Raw genomic sequence first — 15,618 nt, forward strand, 5'->3', positions numbered from 1 at the left:
AAGCAGAAAGGCCTCGTTGGGAAGATGATATATAAACAAAGACCTGAAATAAAAGAAATAAACAACATATGTCTCAATTAATATATTAAAAATAAATATAAATTACAGTATGGTATATTTTAATGACTGATCAGTATCAAATGGGCTCCTCAGATCTCAGATATCTAAAAATGTGCTATCTAATACTGTGGTCACTAGTTACTTATGATTTTTTGCATTTATATTAAACACAATTTACAATTCTTCAGTTGTACTAGTCACATTTAGGGGCTCAGTAGCCGCACGTAGCTACCACACCTGATAGTGCAGATCTACAATATTTCCATCACTGCACAAAGCTCTATCAGACATGCTGAACTTAGAGGATTTTTAAAGTTCACTTACAAGTCTTCCAGTAACAACAAAACAGAGTTACCTCAGAGCACTAAGTCCATATCTCATTGGTACGTGGTGTCTATTTTCCATGGCATCAACTACTAAACACCAACTACTAAAGGCAGTACACATGAAGGAACACTGACAGTTTAAAAAAAGTTTCCTTTTATTCAGTTACAAACTATTCAGCTATTTATATTCACAATCTTTGATACTCTTTAGAGTTGAATTACTACTTCTTTTTCTACTAACACTCAGTTAAAGTCTTTGACTGTTAATAACAATTCAAAGCCTAACAAAGAAGAATGGTTTTATTTCAATTTAAAGATCTACTGAGAATTATATCCATTTGTTATCAATTGAAAATTAACAACCTCCATCTTACTAGCCATCCATTTAATATTCTGCTCCAAATAGTACTTTTTCATGAGCTGAAGTTAGATTTTATGTAGTTACAGTGAAAGTGACTGAGAAATCTTAAAGAAAAAAGTACTTTATAAAACCACATGATATTCATAAAAACGAAGTGCCAACTGGCGTCTATTAAGGAACCTGGAGGTATCAATGTGTAGAAATTAGTCAGAAATCAAGGAGCTGCCTATCACAGGAATTAAAATGTTGAATATTCTCCGGTAAAGTGACATTCATTGCTGATGACTCAGAGAGATGACTACTAGCCACCGCCACTTCTCTCCTTCCTTCTCCCTCTTTCATAGCTCTTTTCTAATTCATCTGGCCCTCAGTTTCACTTTAAGAGAGTGAGAAAGAAATCTAAATATTACTCAGCCACATATCCAGTGGAAATAAGTATCTGGTGATAGCTATAACATTTGTAAGAGTTATTCAGAATTTTCTAACAAGAAATCTCCTTAAATATTCTTTTCCAGTACATGTGCAGGAGAATATAGACTTCATCTTCTACCAAATAAAAATTGTGAGTAATGAACACCTGGTTACACTGTGAGTCAACAGTAATTCTTGCAAAAGAACCAAGGATGACCATATAAACAGTGTTTCTATCAAATTTGCTCCAGCTAATAATTCAAATGCACTTTATTCTTTATTTTCCATGTATGAAATATCCATCTTTTTTTTTTTCAAGCTCATCTTTTTTTTTTAACATGTCCAATTTTTATTTATTTATTTGGGGAGGTAATTTACTTATTTTATTTATTTATATATAAATTTTTTTTTAGTGGAGGTACTGGGGATTGAACCCAGGACCTCACGCATGCTAAGCACGCACTCTACCACTTGAGCTATACCCTCCCCCAAATATCCATCTCTTATATACTATTCCCTTCTCTCAAAACTCTCAATCTTTCACAAGAAGAGAACCTAGGAAGTGAAGCACAGGAGAAAAAAAATGTTTTGTATATAATTTCTAAATCCAAAGAGAAATAATGCTTTGGATTATATATACCTTTGCTTTTAAATCTTGAAAAAAAAGTAACAGTAAAACACATTAACATTTTAGGAAAACAATGTAGTGAGATGAGAAAAATATGGACAATTTGTCCCTTTGCTTACCTGTCTAACTAGTCCAAATCTTTATTAGCGCTACTGAGTCTGTTAAACTGTAATCACCAAATAAAATCATCTAAGATGTAAAGTTGATTATTATTTTTTTCAGCCTAAAAATAATTTCTTTTCAAAAAAGTCCTACATCAAACGGGATCCAATTAGCTATTAAACACTGTACCCATAGTCACCTTGTTTAAGGCCTAAGCACCTCGAACTTTTAGAATACCACCTATCCTAAAATCCAAAGAGCTGACAACCAAGTTTCTTTGCATTCATTTTCAGTGAATGAAAAGAAAAAATATAAAGGGCTAAAATGATTCTTCTGGGATTTATTCACTTGAGATAAAAAGCCTTCTATGTCTTTAAATAATTTTATACATCTTCCCAGTCTGACAATTTATTTGTGGGTCACAGATTTCAAATGTGACATCCTCATGTGTGTTTAGGGCACTAATAATTTCCTTCTTACCTGACTCCAATTTTATTCCTTTCTAATCTATTCTCAACAGTGGTGCCACAATGACCTTTATAACAACACAAATTTGATGAGGTTCTTCACAGCGTATAAAAAATCCTTCAAGATCTGACCCAATGCCTGTATTTCTACCTAACCTTTTCTCTCACCACTCCCCCATGCCTGCTGTCTTTAGTCCTATTCCAAACCATATGGAGTTTCCAAACTATGACATATTCACCCAGGTCTATCTACCTATGCATTTGCTGTTCTAGCTGCCTGGAATGTCCTACCCCTCCATTCCCAATGTGGCTAACTCCTACTCCTTTAAAATTCAGTTTATGTGTCACTTCCTCTAGGACTCTTTCCTTGAACATCTACTTTTCTATACTTAAGACTGAATCATGCACCCCTCTTCTGTGCCCCAAAGTTACTCTGAATTTATCTCTACATATAGGGGTATATATCACTTTTGTTGTAATTATCTACTTACTTGTCTCTCCTACATTCTTTGAAAGCAGAAATTGTCTTTATATCCTCAGTAAGTAACATACTGCTTGCTCAGCAAATAGCAGGGATTCGATAAATAAATAATACACACACACACACACACACACTCTTATTTTTTTTAAATGGTGGGAGGCAAAGGGAAAGTATGATCTTTCACTAGTTTAGCCTATAGGTTCCCGTTTCAGGTTATGGAGTATTTGTGTTAGGACACATGCCAGGCCTGTAAGTACTAAACGTACTGTAACAAATCACCGAACAGTTTCATGACAAATAGGAAAGAGAAAGACAGACATAGAGAGATTATCTTGCTAGCTTAGCTATGGGTTACATATTATAAATGCACTGCCATTGATGCTTACAGCAACACAATCTTTTAATTAAAGCAGCTTTTAGATTTATAAAAAACTGATTTAAAAAAAAAACAACTCTGCTTTTCTTCTAGCTCCTAAGAGAAACAAAAGGACTAAAGCAGCACCACCAGTTTTTAATCACTCAAGGCTGATTTGTGGTCTCTGCTTCTTCTCCCTTTCATTCCTGCTTCCTGGTTTCTGATCATTTCACTAAATGGTAGAAATTTTCACCAAAAAATCAGAACATAAAGAAATAAAATAATACTAAACTCAAAATCATCTACTGTTACATATCATTCTAATAAAAGATTTGATGAAAAAGAAAGCTAAAACTTGGAAAAGATAAACTAAGTTCAATTTCCTATGCTTTCCTTCTCCCCATTCTCTATGAATAATAACAGCTAACGTGAACTGAGCACATATTATAGTGCCAGGGACTATTCTACCTGTTTTGCATGTATGGTCTAATTCTTAAAACAAGCCTGTAAGAAGGATACCATTTATTATCCCTGTCTAATAGATGAGGAAACTGGATCACACAGAGGTAAACTTGTCCAAGGCGTTAATAGCTAATAAATGGCAAAAGCTAAGGTTCATATGTAAGTAATCTGAATGCAAATTTCCACTCTTAACTACTACAAGACAGTTTGTACCACTAAATATACTTTGAATTCACATAATACCTCTTAGGTATTTAGATAAGGGCATTTATTTTTAACCTTTATAAAAATTTTAGAAGGTAGTACTTTAATAAAAGATTCAGGTACAGAGCAGTTATGTGAATTGCCCAAAATGACAATGTTAAAATTAAAAACAAAACCAAAAATTTGTCCTCTTAGCTTATTCTTGATATTTCCAGTATAACCACCAAACAAGAATAATGTTTCTTATCTCAAAATCAATTTTTAAAGGAATTTCTTAGAAAATAAGTAAAAGGTCTATAATCAAAAAAAGTTGGCTATTTGGGACAGAGACAGTTCTACCACCCCTCAAATCAAACCTAGAACAAAAATACTTCAGTCCCAGCCCAGTGTTTCATGAGAAACTCAAATTATTGAAGCATAGGTTCACACCTTTAACCTGTATTTCTGCTAATGGAGGCGATGGTAATTACTAGCAACGTAAAGTGCGCTTCATCTACCATGCACTGTCTACCCATACTCTCAAAGGTACTTGGGAAGCCTCCAGTTTTTCCTATTTCCCTGTGTTCAGAACTAATTTTCCTGTTGGATACAAGACAGAAATAAAACAAAAAAACTCTCCTTAAAGTTGTCAATACTAAACTGTTCAAAGAACACAGATACAGAAAAGGCAATAAAGATGTTATGGAAGCAAGTTTCATTTGAATAATTTTCTTAAATACAAGTCATGTTGAATAATGGCATGAAATTTCAATAACACAATTGTTTTCATCTATGTAAAAACACTTATTCTGCCTCACATAAATAGTTCTTAATCTTCTCTTTGAGTGCTGAAACTGTATCTTATTCATTTTTTTTTTCCTTCATGGCAGCTAGGGCAGAGTGCCAAGAAAAATTTATTGAATGAATGAATCATTCAGCCATACACCCAACTGCTATTTCACCTTTTGGTTTGGGTTAGGGTATGTAGAGAGTATGACAATAAATTATCAAGCAAAACTAACTGTACTTCATTGTAACCAATGTTAAGCCACCGATGCACTATGAGATTATAACTAAAAGTAACAAACACACATCTGTAGTATTAAGCCAAGCTCCTCACCTTAGCAAGAATGTCTTTTCTTTGGTGCCACTTTTCTTTTTTACTATTTAAGATGCAATTCTTACTTGTTCTTGCTATTCAAGCCCTTTGATTATTGAGCTCTAAACTGAAGAGGGAGAGGGAGAGGGAGGGTATAGCGTAGTGGTAGAGTGCATGCTTAGCAGGAGTGTGAATGCTGGATCATATGGTAAGTCTATTTTCAGTCTTTTAAGGAATCGCCATACTGAGGAAACCTATTTTTTAATTAAGGAAATTTACTTATCACTTAATATTAAAACATAAAAATTTCAAGAACTTTAAAGTTTTCTTTTATTTAATAAAATACACATTTTTAAATGGGAATGTGCCATACACACTGTGCTGTACGCCACTGCTCTTTATCAAGGTTATTTCTTTGGTAAATAATCAAGAAAAACGTGAAAAAGTAGGATAATGAAGGGATATTCTCTTAGACCTTAAAAGATGTCTATGATAATAAACACAATGTCGAACTGGTGTAAAAATTGACAGATGGTTCAACAGAACAGACTATGTAGTCCAAAAATACACTTGTGAGCTCACAAAACTTAGCCTGACCAAAATGGCATCATAAATCACTAAAAAAGAGTAGTTTGACACTAACAAAATTTCTTATTTCTTGACAAAATGCTTCTATTTACTCATCTATAGCAAACTTTAAGCTTTATCATATGGGTTATGTACTTCTTAAGATCATTTGTAGATATTTAGATGCAATTTATTCTACTTATATATACACATTTTTAACGATTCTTTTTTAAACATTTATTTCGCATTTAGTCAGCCATTTTACTTAACTCTTTTTCAGCTGATTCTCTTGGGAATATTTTTCGGTCAACAAATATATACTTATTTTGTTCATTAATGGAAACATATTGATCATTTTACTGCACTAAGAACCCCAAAATAATGTTAAACAAAGTAACAGTGGGCATTCTTGTTCTTGCAGTAGAGGACATTTCTTCAGTATTTCACTGGTAAGTGTGGTAGTGTCTGTTGGTTTCAGATAGCTATTGTTTGTCATATTAAACGAGTATCTAATAGCATGTTATAAGAGAAAACAATGAGCTAAAAGGATATACACAACAGTCACATTACGGGTTGTCAGTGGACAGTAGTGGTCAAAGGAGATTATATCTAACTTTTATAAAATGTGCCCTAATGTTACCAATTTTAAAATCAACTGAGTAGAAATATAGGTGCTTATTATTTAAATGTTTCAGGAAAAAAATAAATTACCCTATTCTTAGTGTATTAAGACCTTTTAGCTGGAAATAGTTGAATTTTATAAAAATTTTTTGTCATCCAGGGAGATGAGTATATCATTTTCCTCCTGTTTTTTGAGTTATCATGTACTAATGTGCTATTATTTATATTTTCTTAATATAACAGCCTTAGATCTTGAAAGAACTCCTCTTGATCATATTCTTTTAATATACTGAGAGATGTGACATATCCAATGAGGAAAAAAAGCAGTTCTAAATCAGTATGTTAAAAACATGTAACTATATAGATAACTGCTCTGGAAAAAATCATGGAAGTAGATATATCAAAATGTTATCAGTAGTTACCACGAGGTGGAAAGATTAAGTGTGACTTAAAATCTTCTTTATGCCACTTTATATTTTCTGGAAGAAATATGTATTTTTTTGAAATCAGAAAAAAATATAATAATGACTTGTTGAATTTACTCTACCAGGACTTTACACAGACCTTCTACAACTATATTCATTATGTCAGACAGGACAAATGTCAATCTTATTTTTGTACTACCTGTGTCAGCTTTCAGTTATCAAATTTCACTAACTTCATAAAATAAATGAGTATACTTTCTATCTTTTTTTCTACTGTGGTTGATACAGCTTTTAAGTATCTGCTTCTTCAAACTATGAATGAAACTGCCAATAAAACCCACTGGGCTTACGTACCATTCCTACCATGCCTATCAGTCTATATGGGATTTTCATGTCTGGAGTCACTTTGGTAAATTACATTTCTGTAGAAAATTATCTATTGCATCAGGAATTTATTAACATAGATGTAAAGTAATTCAGTAGACAATGGAGAATATTTTCAACTTCATACCATATCAAAAAGTTAACTCAAAAAGAATCATTAACCTAAATGTGAAACCTAAAACTATAAAACATCTTGAAGAAAAAAAAAGAAAAATCTTTCTTACCTTGAGTTAAGCAATATTTCTTAGAAGATAAGGAACGTTAACCATAAATAGAAAAAATTAGATTTCACCAAATTAAAAACTCCCACTACGACAAGCCACAGGCTAGGAAAAAACATTTGGATAACACTTATTAAAAAAACTTGTATGGGGACTATGTAAAAAACTTTCATAACTCAATAATAAGAAAATGAGCCAATTTTTTAAAACAGCAAAAGATCTGAACAGACATTTCATCAAAGAAAAGATATAGATGGCAAATAAACACATAAAAAGTTACTCAATATTATTAGTGATAAGGGAACTGCATATTAAAACCTTGATAAGCTACCACCATACATCTATTAGAATGTCAAAATCCAAAACACTGACAATACCAAATGCTGGTGAGGGTGTGGAGCAACAGGAACTCTCATTCACTGTTGATGGGAATGCCAAGTGGTACAACCACTTTGGAAGAAAATTTGCCAGTTTTTTAAAAAAACCAAACATACTCTTACTATACATTCCAACAACTGTACTCCTTGGTATTTACCCAATTAACTGAAAACCTGTCCACACAAAAACCTGCACAGATGTTCATAGCAGCTTTATTCATAACTGCTGTAACTTGGAAGCAACCAAGATGTTCTTCCGTAGGTCAATGTGTAAATACGTCATGATACATCCAAACAATGGAATATTTTTTCAGTGGTAAAAAGAAAGAAGCTATTGAGCCACGAAAAGACATAGAGGAATCTTAAATGCATACTACTAAGTGAAACAAGTCAATCTGAAAAAACTACATATGAAAAAACTACTATATGATTCCAACCTTATGACAGGCTGGAAAAGGCATGAAAAGATACTAACACTAGTGATACATGCAACAACATATATGAATCTCAACAGCATTATGCTAAGTGAAAAACCAGACACAAAAGGCTACACATTGTATAATTCTAATTACAAAAGGTAAGCAGGGAACTTTTGGGGGTGAAGGAAGTACTCTATATCTTGATTGTGGTGGTATTTACACGACCTTACCTGTTTGTCAAAAAACAGAACTATATACCTAGAAGGGGTAAATTTTCTTGCATATAAATTGTATCTCATTTAACCTGACTTTTTTTTTTTTAAAAGGAATTCTAGGGAGCATATTGTAACTGTTTAACACAGACTGAAAGCTCCGTAAGGACAGGGATCACATCTTATTAATGTTTATACCCTTAGTGCCTAGAATATTACAACTATTATATATTTACTACGTGCTTACTATGCTAAGAGCATTACAAGCATTAATTCATTTAATTCTTATAGCAAATTTGTGGGAAAAGTAAAATTCATATTTATATTTTACAGATAAACTGAAGATAAGAGAGTAACTATCTTAGAGCCCAAAAGGATATAGTCAAGAAGTGGCAGAACTGGGATCTGAACTCAAGTTCGTCTGACTCCACAGCCTGAGGGCTTAACTGTTAAGATATGCTGCCTTGCTGACTTTGCTCAGTGTATACTGAACAAATGAATGGATAAGGAAAAAGTCAATTGTGCTGAGTTTGGTAAGGTAGGCTGAATCTAGTTCATAGAAAGAATAATATATATATATATATATATATATGTAATTTTTTTAAAGGACACAATATTAAGTAGAGTTATAAAGTGGTTATTTTAGGTGTAGCAGGTAAGCTGTGAATGTAGAATGACTACGACAGTCTTTAATTCCCTTTAATGTTCTTCTATTCTCTTTCACCTCCTTTAAGAAATTATTTTATATATTTTATTATTTTTATTTTTTAACTTTTTTTATTGATTTATAATCATTTTACAATGTTGTGTCAAATTCCAGTGTAGAGCACAATTTTTCAGTTATACATGAACATATATATATTCATTGTCACATTTTTTTCTCTGTGAGCTACCATAAGATCTTGTATATATTTCCCTGTGCTATACAGTATAATCTTGTTTATCTATTCTACAATTTTGAAATTCCAGTCTATCCCTTCACTCCCTCTGTCCCTCTGGCAACCACAAGTTTGTATCCTATGTCTAGAGTCTATTTCTGTTTTGTACTTATGCTTTGTTTTTGTTTTTTGTTTTTTTCTTAGATTCCACGTTATGAGCGATCTCATATGGTATTTTTCTTTCTCTTTCTGGCTTACTTCACTTACAATGACTTCTCCAGGTGCATCCATGTTGCTGCAAATGGCATTACGTTGTCGGTTTTTATGGCTGAGTAGTATTCCATTGTATAAATATACGACGTCTTCTTTATCTAGTCATCCGCTAATGGACATTTAGGCTGTCTCCATGTCTTGGCTATTGTAAATAGTGCTGCTATGAACATTGGGGTGCAGGTGTCATCCTGAAGTAGGGTTCCTTCTGGATATATACCCAGGAGCGGGATTCCTGGGTCATATGGTAAGTCTGTTCCTAGTCTTTTGAGGAATCTCCAAACTGTTTTCCACAGTGGCTGCACCAAACTGCATTCCCACCAGCAGTGTAGGAGAGTTCCCCTTTCTCCACAGCCTCTTCAGCATTTGTCATTTGTGGATTTTTGAATGATGGCCATTCTGACTGGTGTGAGGTGATACCTCATTGTAGTTTTGATTTGCGTTTCTCTGATAATTAGTGATAAGGAGCATTTTTTCATGTGCCTATTGATCATTTGTATGTCTTCCTTGAAGAATTGCTTGTTTAGGTCTTTTGCCCATTTTTGGATTGGGTCGTTTGGTTGTTACATATTTTATTTTTAACACTGAGAAATATAAAGAAGGAACTAAAATGCCCTTAAACCTACAACCCAGATAAAATCCCTCTACATTTTGAAAAACAAAAGTAATATATGTACATAGTTAGAAAATTCCAACCATACAGGAAGATACAAAATGATAACTGAAAGCCATCTATCCTTCCTATTCCTCCCTTTTAATTTTCATTCTTATAATCACTGCCTATGCAGTATTCGTGATACATTGATAAGGGCTCAGCATGTAGAAATAAATTTAGATGGAAAACCATCTACACATTTAGTCCACCTATCACACTTGTTACGATTTTCTAGAGAGTAAATAGCAGTCAGAAGTGATGAAAAGTGGTGAGAGGCCATGGGACATAGTCCAGAATGTCAGCATTACTACTTTTCAAGCTTTCATTACTACCATGATGGCTCATCTTTCTCTACTGACAGAAAAAATAATTATAGGGCATCTGTGTTATTAAAGTTTATAGAGACTGGTGTTCTATGAATTCTGTTTCCCTTAAGATTTTAAATTCTATCTCATGCAAAAAATTTAAAACCACTATGAGAAATACATACAAATATTGCCTATTATTGGGCAGTGGGATATAACAGTAAAAAGATCTTGCCCTCCATAAGTTTATATTCTTATTAGGAAATAAAACGACAGAAGATATAAAATGTATATATGTGCAATAATGCTATATTAAATTTCTACTTAACACCACAGGAAAAAAAATAGAACATCATTTTTGGCATTGTTTAATTCTAGAGGAATTTATCTCCTACACCTTAAGAATCTCAAAACTAATTAAGTTCATGCTTTGTCCTTCATTCTTAAAGAGGAGGGAGGGAAGGACTGTGTTATTAGCACATTTTGAGCTTCAAGTGGTAACAACATGATAACATCACAAAAATTCTTCCCATAAACTTTAAAGTGACATTTAACAAATGCCCTTGAAACGTTAGGAAAACCCTCTTTAAAACATAATAATGATTTCTAAATTTTGATACAAAATAGGAAGAAAATAATTGGCTTTATTTATTTAGGATATGGCTTCTGTTTTCTACTTCAACAAACTGCTTCTCATATTTCCTATGTGATACAAACTAATCTAAAGGAGATACTACCCTGTAAATCTGTTCAATCTGTTCCCAGAATACCATGCATATCAACAAAGCCTTTGTAGCTAGCTTTAAATTCAGGCTTCACATCAGTAATTTATCTCATTAAATAATTATTTCATTAAACACATACCTAAACATTTTTTCCCAACAAACTGTGTTCACTTCTGTGGAAAGGAGGCTATACAGAAACTTAATGAAATTGTCAGAAGATTTAAAACACTTTGGGAAGACAATTTAGTATATACAGATCCTCTCCTACTCCAAGAAGTTTCGTATGCCAGGTTTTCAGTCCCTTTTCTTCTGGCACGCTATGGGGGAAATGGCTGTTAACCCATAAACACCTGAGAAGGGAGAGGAAAGAAAGCAGAAGCAGGGATGAGCCATTTTAAAAAGCAGTAGGAGTATGAAGCATCAGAGCAACTAACTGTACACATACACTCTCTGGACCTTTCCTTCTCCCAGCACTTATGTACAGTGTAGTCATTACTTAAAAAAAAATAAAAACAAAAACATGGTAGTATATACTAATACAGATTAACAATGAATACTTTCATTGTATTCTACCAGGTCTCTTTGAAGGGAAAGGGAATAAAATAAGGAGAATAAGGGGTAAAAGCTGTTTGATTCCTTTATCACCTTCCCTACTCCATGACCTTGAATGTCAGTCCTATGTCAACTCTGGCAGAATTCTGGAGGCCTGTTTTCTGGAAGGGATAAAACAAATGATCTCTGGACTGGAGGATTCAAAAGGCAGTTGATGGTGGGAATATAGAATGAAAATCTGAGAGGAATTGAGTAAACATGTATAATTACTATTGAATGCAGCAACCCTCCCAAGTCCTCATCACCCCTACCATCCAGTGATGAGAAGACTCTGAATCCTGATACTGGTAGAGATGTTCTTCTACAATAGGCACAGGCGCTCACCCTGCGGTAAGGCCCAAAGGCAACCCAGCCTATGCATTTACACCTTCTAATTTAAAGCTTCCCACTCTTAATCACAAGCAGAAAGCTAATTATTACTGGACTTCAGACCAAAACTCTAACATAAAAGAGATCAAAACAAACAAAGGAAAGCAACTTTTGGGGAAAAGAGCATATGCAGGGCAAAGTAAATTTGTTGAAACAATAAAAGAATATTATGAGAGAAACATTCAGAGAATTAAAAAATCCTTTTAGAAATTAAAAACATAACAGTGGAAAAGAAAAATTTAATAGAATATAAAGATGAAGAAACCTTTCAGGAGGTACAGCTAAAGAAAAAAAGAGATGAAAATTAAAGAATTATTCCACGAGATCCATCATCAAGAAGCTATTGGCAATCAAGAAAGAGGAAGAAATAGGATGTAGGGGAAAAAAAGAGGTAACACAGGAGAGAAGCGAAGTCCCCAGGTGAGAAAGGATACCCCATGATGACAGCTGTGTACCACACACAGATGGACATCTGTCCCGAATGGAGCTGTGTAACTCAAGGGACATACATGCTGAAGGGTGTCATCACCAAGAGCTCTGACATTTATTCTCTTTTTAAAAATGAGAACATAGTGCCCAGGTGAGCGTGGCCTTCAGCTTGTCTTGAGTAAATTCTAGCAAATTTTTTCTCAAAATACTGAGTGCCTAATGAGTTCAGAACACTCATTTCACCACACAGAAGTGTTCTTTAATCTATTCCTGAAAGCTGTAGGTAGAACATGGTCAACTTTGGAGAGATCACAGAGCTGCTCACTCCCTCTGATCATTCTTCTGCCAAATGTCCAAGCCCTGATCCACACTGCAGTCCTGCCCAATACAATTTCCAGGACTGTCTTGGCTCTGTTCATGACTTCCACCAAAGAGACTCTGTGAACATCAGGAAACTGAAGCAAGTATGCCATCGATCCCTGGGATCCCCAAGATCCTTTCAGGAGTCCAGAGGTATAACTATATACTTAATAATACTAAAGAATTAGTTCCTTTTTTCACTGTGTTGACACTTGTGCTGAGGGTACAAAAGCAATGGTGAGCAAAACTCCTGGTACGTTTGCACAAATTGAGGCAGCGGCGCCAAACTGTAGTAGGACTCATATTCTTCACCACTACATAACTGCAGTTAAAAATAATGCTGGTTTTAATTTAAGAATGTCCTTGAGAAAGCTGTAAACAATTTTTAAATAAATCTCAAGACTTCTGTACATGTTTCTATTCTGTGTGATGAAATGGTACGTATGCACAAAGCATATACTTAAGTACAATAGTAAGTTACCTTCAGGAAAGGCACTTGAGTTGAAAGCTGAACTAGCCAGTTTTTTTCATGAAATACCATTTTTACTGGGAAGATTGAATGACAAACTATGTTATTTAGGCTTAAATATTCCACAGATATTTTCTCAAATATGAATGAAGTAAGCCTGTCACTACAAATAGTACTTGTTGCCAGTGACATAGGTCAAGCTTTCAGGAGAAAATTAGAATTTTGGAAAACATATTCACCAGAGTGAGCTTATCAGCTTCCCAATATTAAAGACTTTTCTATGAGACCAGTGGTGAGATTAACAAATGTGATTTTAAAATATTATATAATAAAATGTGTAAATATCTGTCCGTGTAAGAAATGTTCCAGAGGCCTTTAGGCCTGTCTCACTAAAACTTGATGGTTAAGGTGGGGAGAGTATAGCTCAGTGGTAGACTGTGTGCCTAGCATGCACAAGGTCCTGGGCTCAATCCCCAGTATCTCCATTAAAATAAATAAATTAATAAATAAACATAATTACCCCCCCCCAAAAAAACCTGATGGTTAAAAATCCCTCGCTTTTATTTCTAGAATGTAACAAATAAGTCTTTTCCACTGTATCTACATAACTCTTAGCTAATCTAATCATAACAAAAATCTTGGCCCGTCTTCTAGAGCTCCTTCTTAGAAACAAACTCATTTTACATTCAGAATTCTTTTTCTTTGTCAGATGGCACTGAATGGACCATTACTCAGTAACCAAATTCTAATCATATGTATGTTTTGTAAGCAAATTATGAAAAAACCCTACAAACGATTATGCATAAAATAAGCTACAGTGGTATTGTACAACACAGAGAATATAGCCAACATTTTAAAACAACTATAAATGGAATATAACCTTTAAAAATTTTGAGCCACTATACTATATTGTACACCTGTAATTTATATAATATTGTACATCAACTAGACTTCTATAAAATAAAATAAAAATTACAAAAAAAGAAAAAACCAGCATAACATTTAGAAGAAAGAATGGAGGAGTCAGAGGGGCCTGGTTGTTAAATACATAACTATGAATCATTTCCATTTTTTTCTGAAAACCACATTATGAATATAAATGTTAATTTACAAATTCTAAGATTAAAAATATAAGAGGAAAAAAATTTCACTAGCACAGAAGACAAACCTTTTTCCATATTAGTGGTCAAAAGCATATTCCCATTTATATTTCCACTGACCACTAGCCACCTGCAACTTTCACAGCAACTTAGCCTTTGCTGTTCTCTAGTAAATATAAGTTATATTTAAATTTAAGTTAAATTTAATTATTTTAATAAGTTTAATTAATTAGATTAGATTAAATTTAAGTTATGCTTAAGTTAGGTAGGTTAGGCGGTCACTCAGAAGGAAAAAAACAGTATTTCCTGTAAAAACCTTTGAAGTTTCATACATTACTCTAGTTTATCATATGGACATGTTCTTTAGGATTTGTCACCAGGCAACTACATCAACTCAATTTACCAAATTGTTTATTAATGATGCTCTTAAGAATTAACTTGAGCGGGGAGTTCAAGTATAGCTTGAGTATAGCTCAGTGGTAGGTTGTGCGCTTAGCATGGACTAGGTCCTGGGGTCAATCTCTAGTACCTCCACTAAAAAATAAAAATAAATAAATAAACATAATTAGCTTCCCTGCACCCCTCCAAAAAAGAATTAACTTGGTAATGAAACTACAAATTTCCGAATTAAGTACTGACTGCCCTCTAGTGTTCACAGTAAGTTTCACTGATAAGCTGGATGTACTGTAAAGTACACTTCAGGGTTAAAAAAAAAAAAGTCCTAAAGAAGCCATTTAAGGTCATTAAAATCAGAGAAGAAATTCTGATTCAGCAAGGTTTCAATAGCAGTCTTGTCAAAGCAAGACAACAGCTATTAATCTGAGCTATCTGATTACTTGTACCAGTAGCCCAAGGAGTCTAATTTCAGTCCTCTCTGGTAATTGTGCAAGAGTAGAATTTAAACTTGGGTAACATTTTTACTACACTTCTTCAAGTTACAGTGGCATAAAAAGATTCAGACTCTTCCCTCTTTGGTGAAGAATCACAAAGTGCTTGAATCAAAATCTGCCTCCAGCATGCTGAGGTTAAACAAGGAAAACTGTCCCTGGTTCTTTTTTCCAGCTGATGTATATTTTAAGTAGGAAGTACTTCTCAGCTAGTCTTCCAAGTCTATAATATGTCTGTCTTTTTTTTTTTTTTAATGGTGGTATCGGGGATTGAACCCAGGACTTTGTACATGCTAAGCATGTGCTGTGCCATTGAGCTATGCCCACTTGCCTGTTTGTATTTTTTTTTGATTTTTATTTTGCAAGGGAAGGGGGTAAATTCAGTTTATTTATTTATT

The 15,618-nt window shown here is 33.7% G+C and overlaps 1 protein-coding gene across 5 annotated transcripts in view; it reads right to left on the reverse strand.

The window, feature by feature from the left end:
• The window catches only part of PHACTR4 (phosphatase and actin regulator 4), a 95,041-nt gene that overhangs the window by 45,957 nt on the left and 33,466 nt on the right, over window positions 1-15,618 (reverse strand). The window lies entirely within an intron of this gene.

Source organism: Camelus bactrianus, chromosome 13, assembly GCF_048773025.1.
Source record: "Camelus bactrianus isolate YW-2024 breed Bactrian camel chromosome 13, ASM4877302v1, whole genome shotgun sequence".
NCBI lineage: Eukaryota > Metazoa > Chordata > Mammalia > Artiodactyla > Camelidae > Camelus > Camelus bactrianus.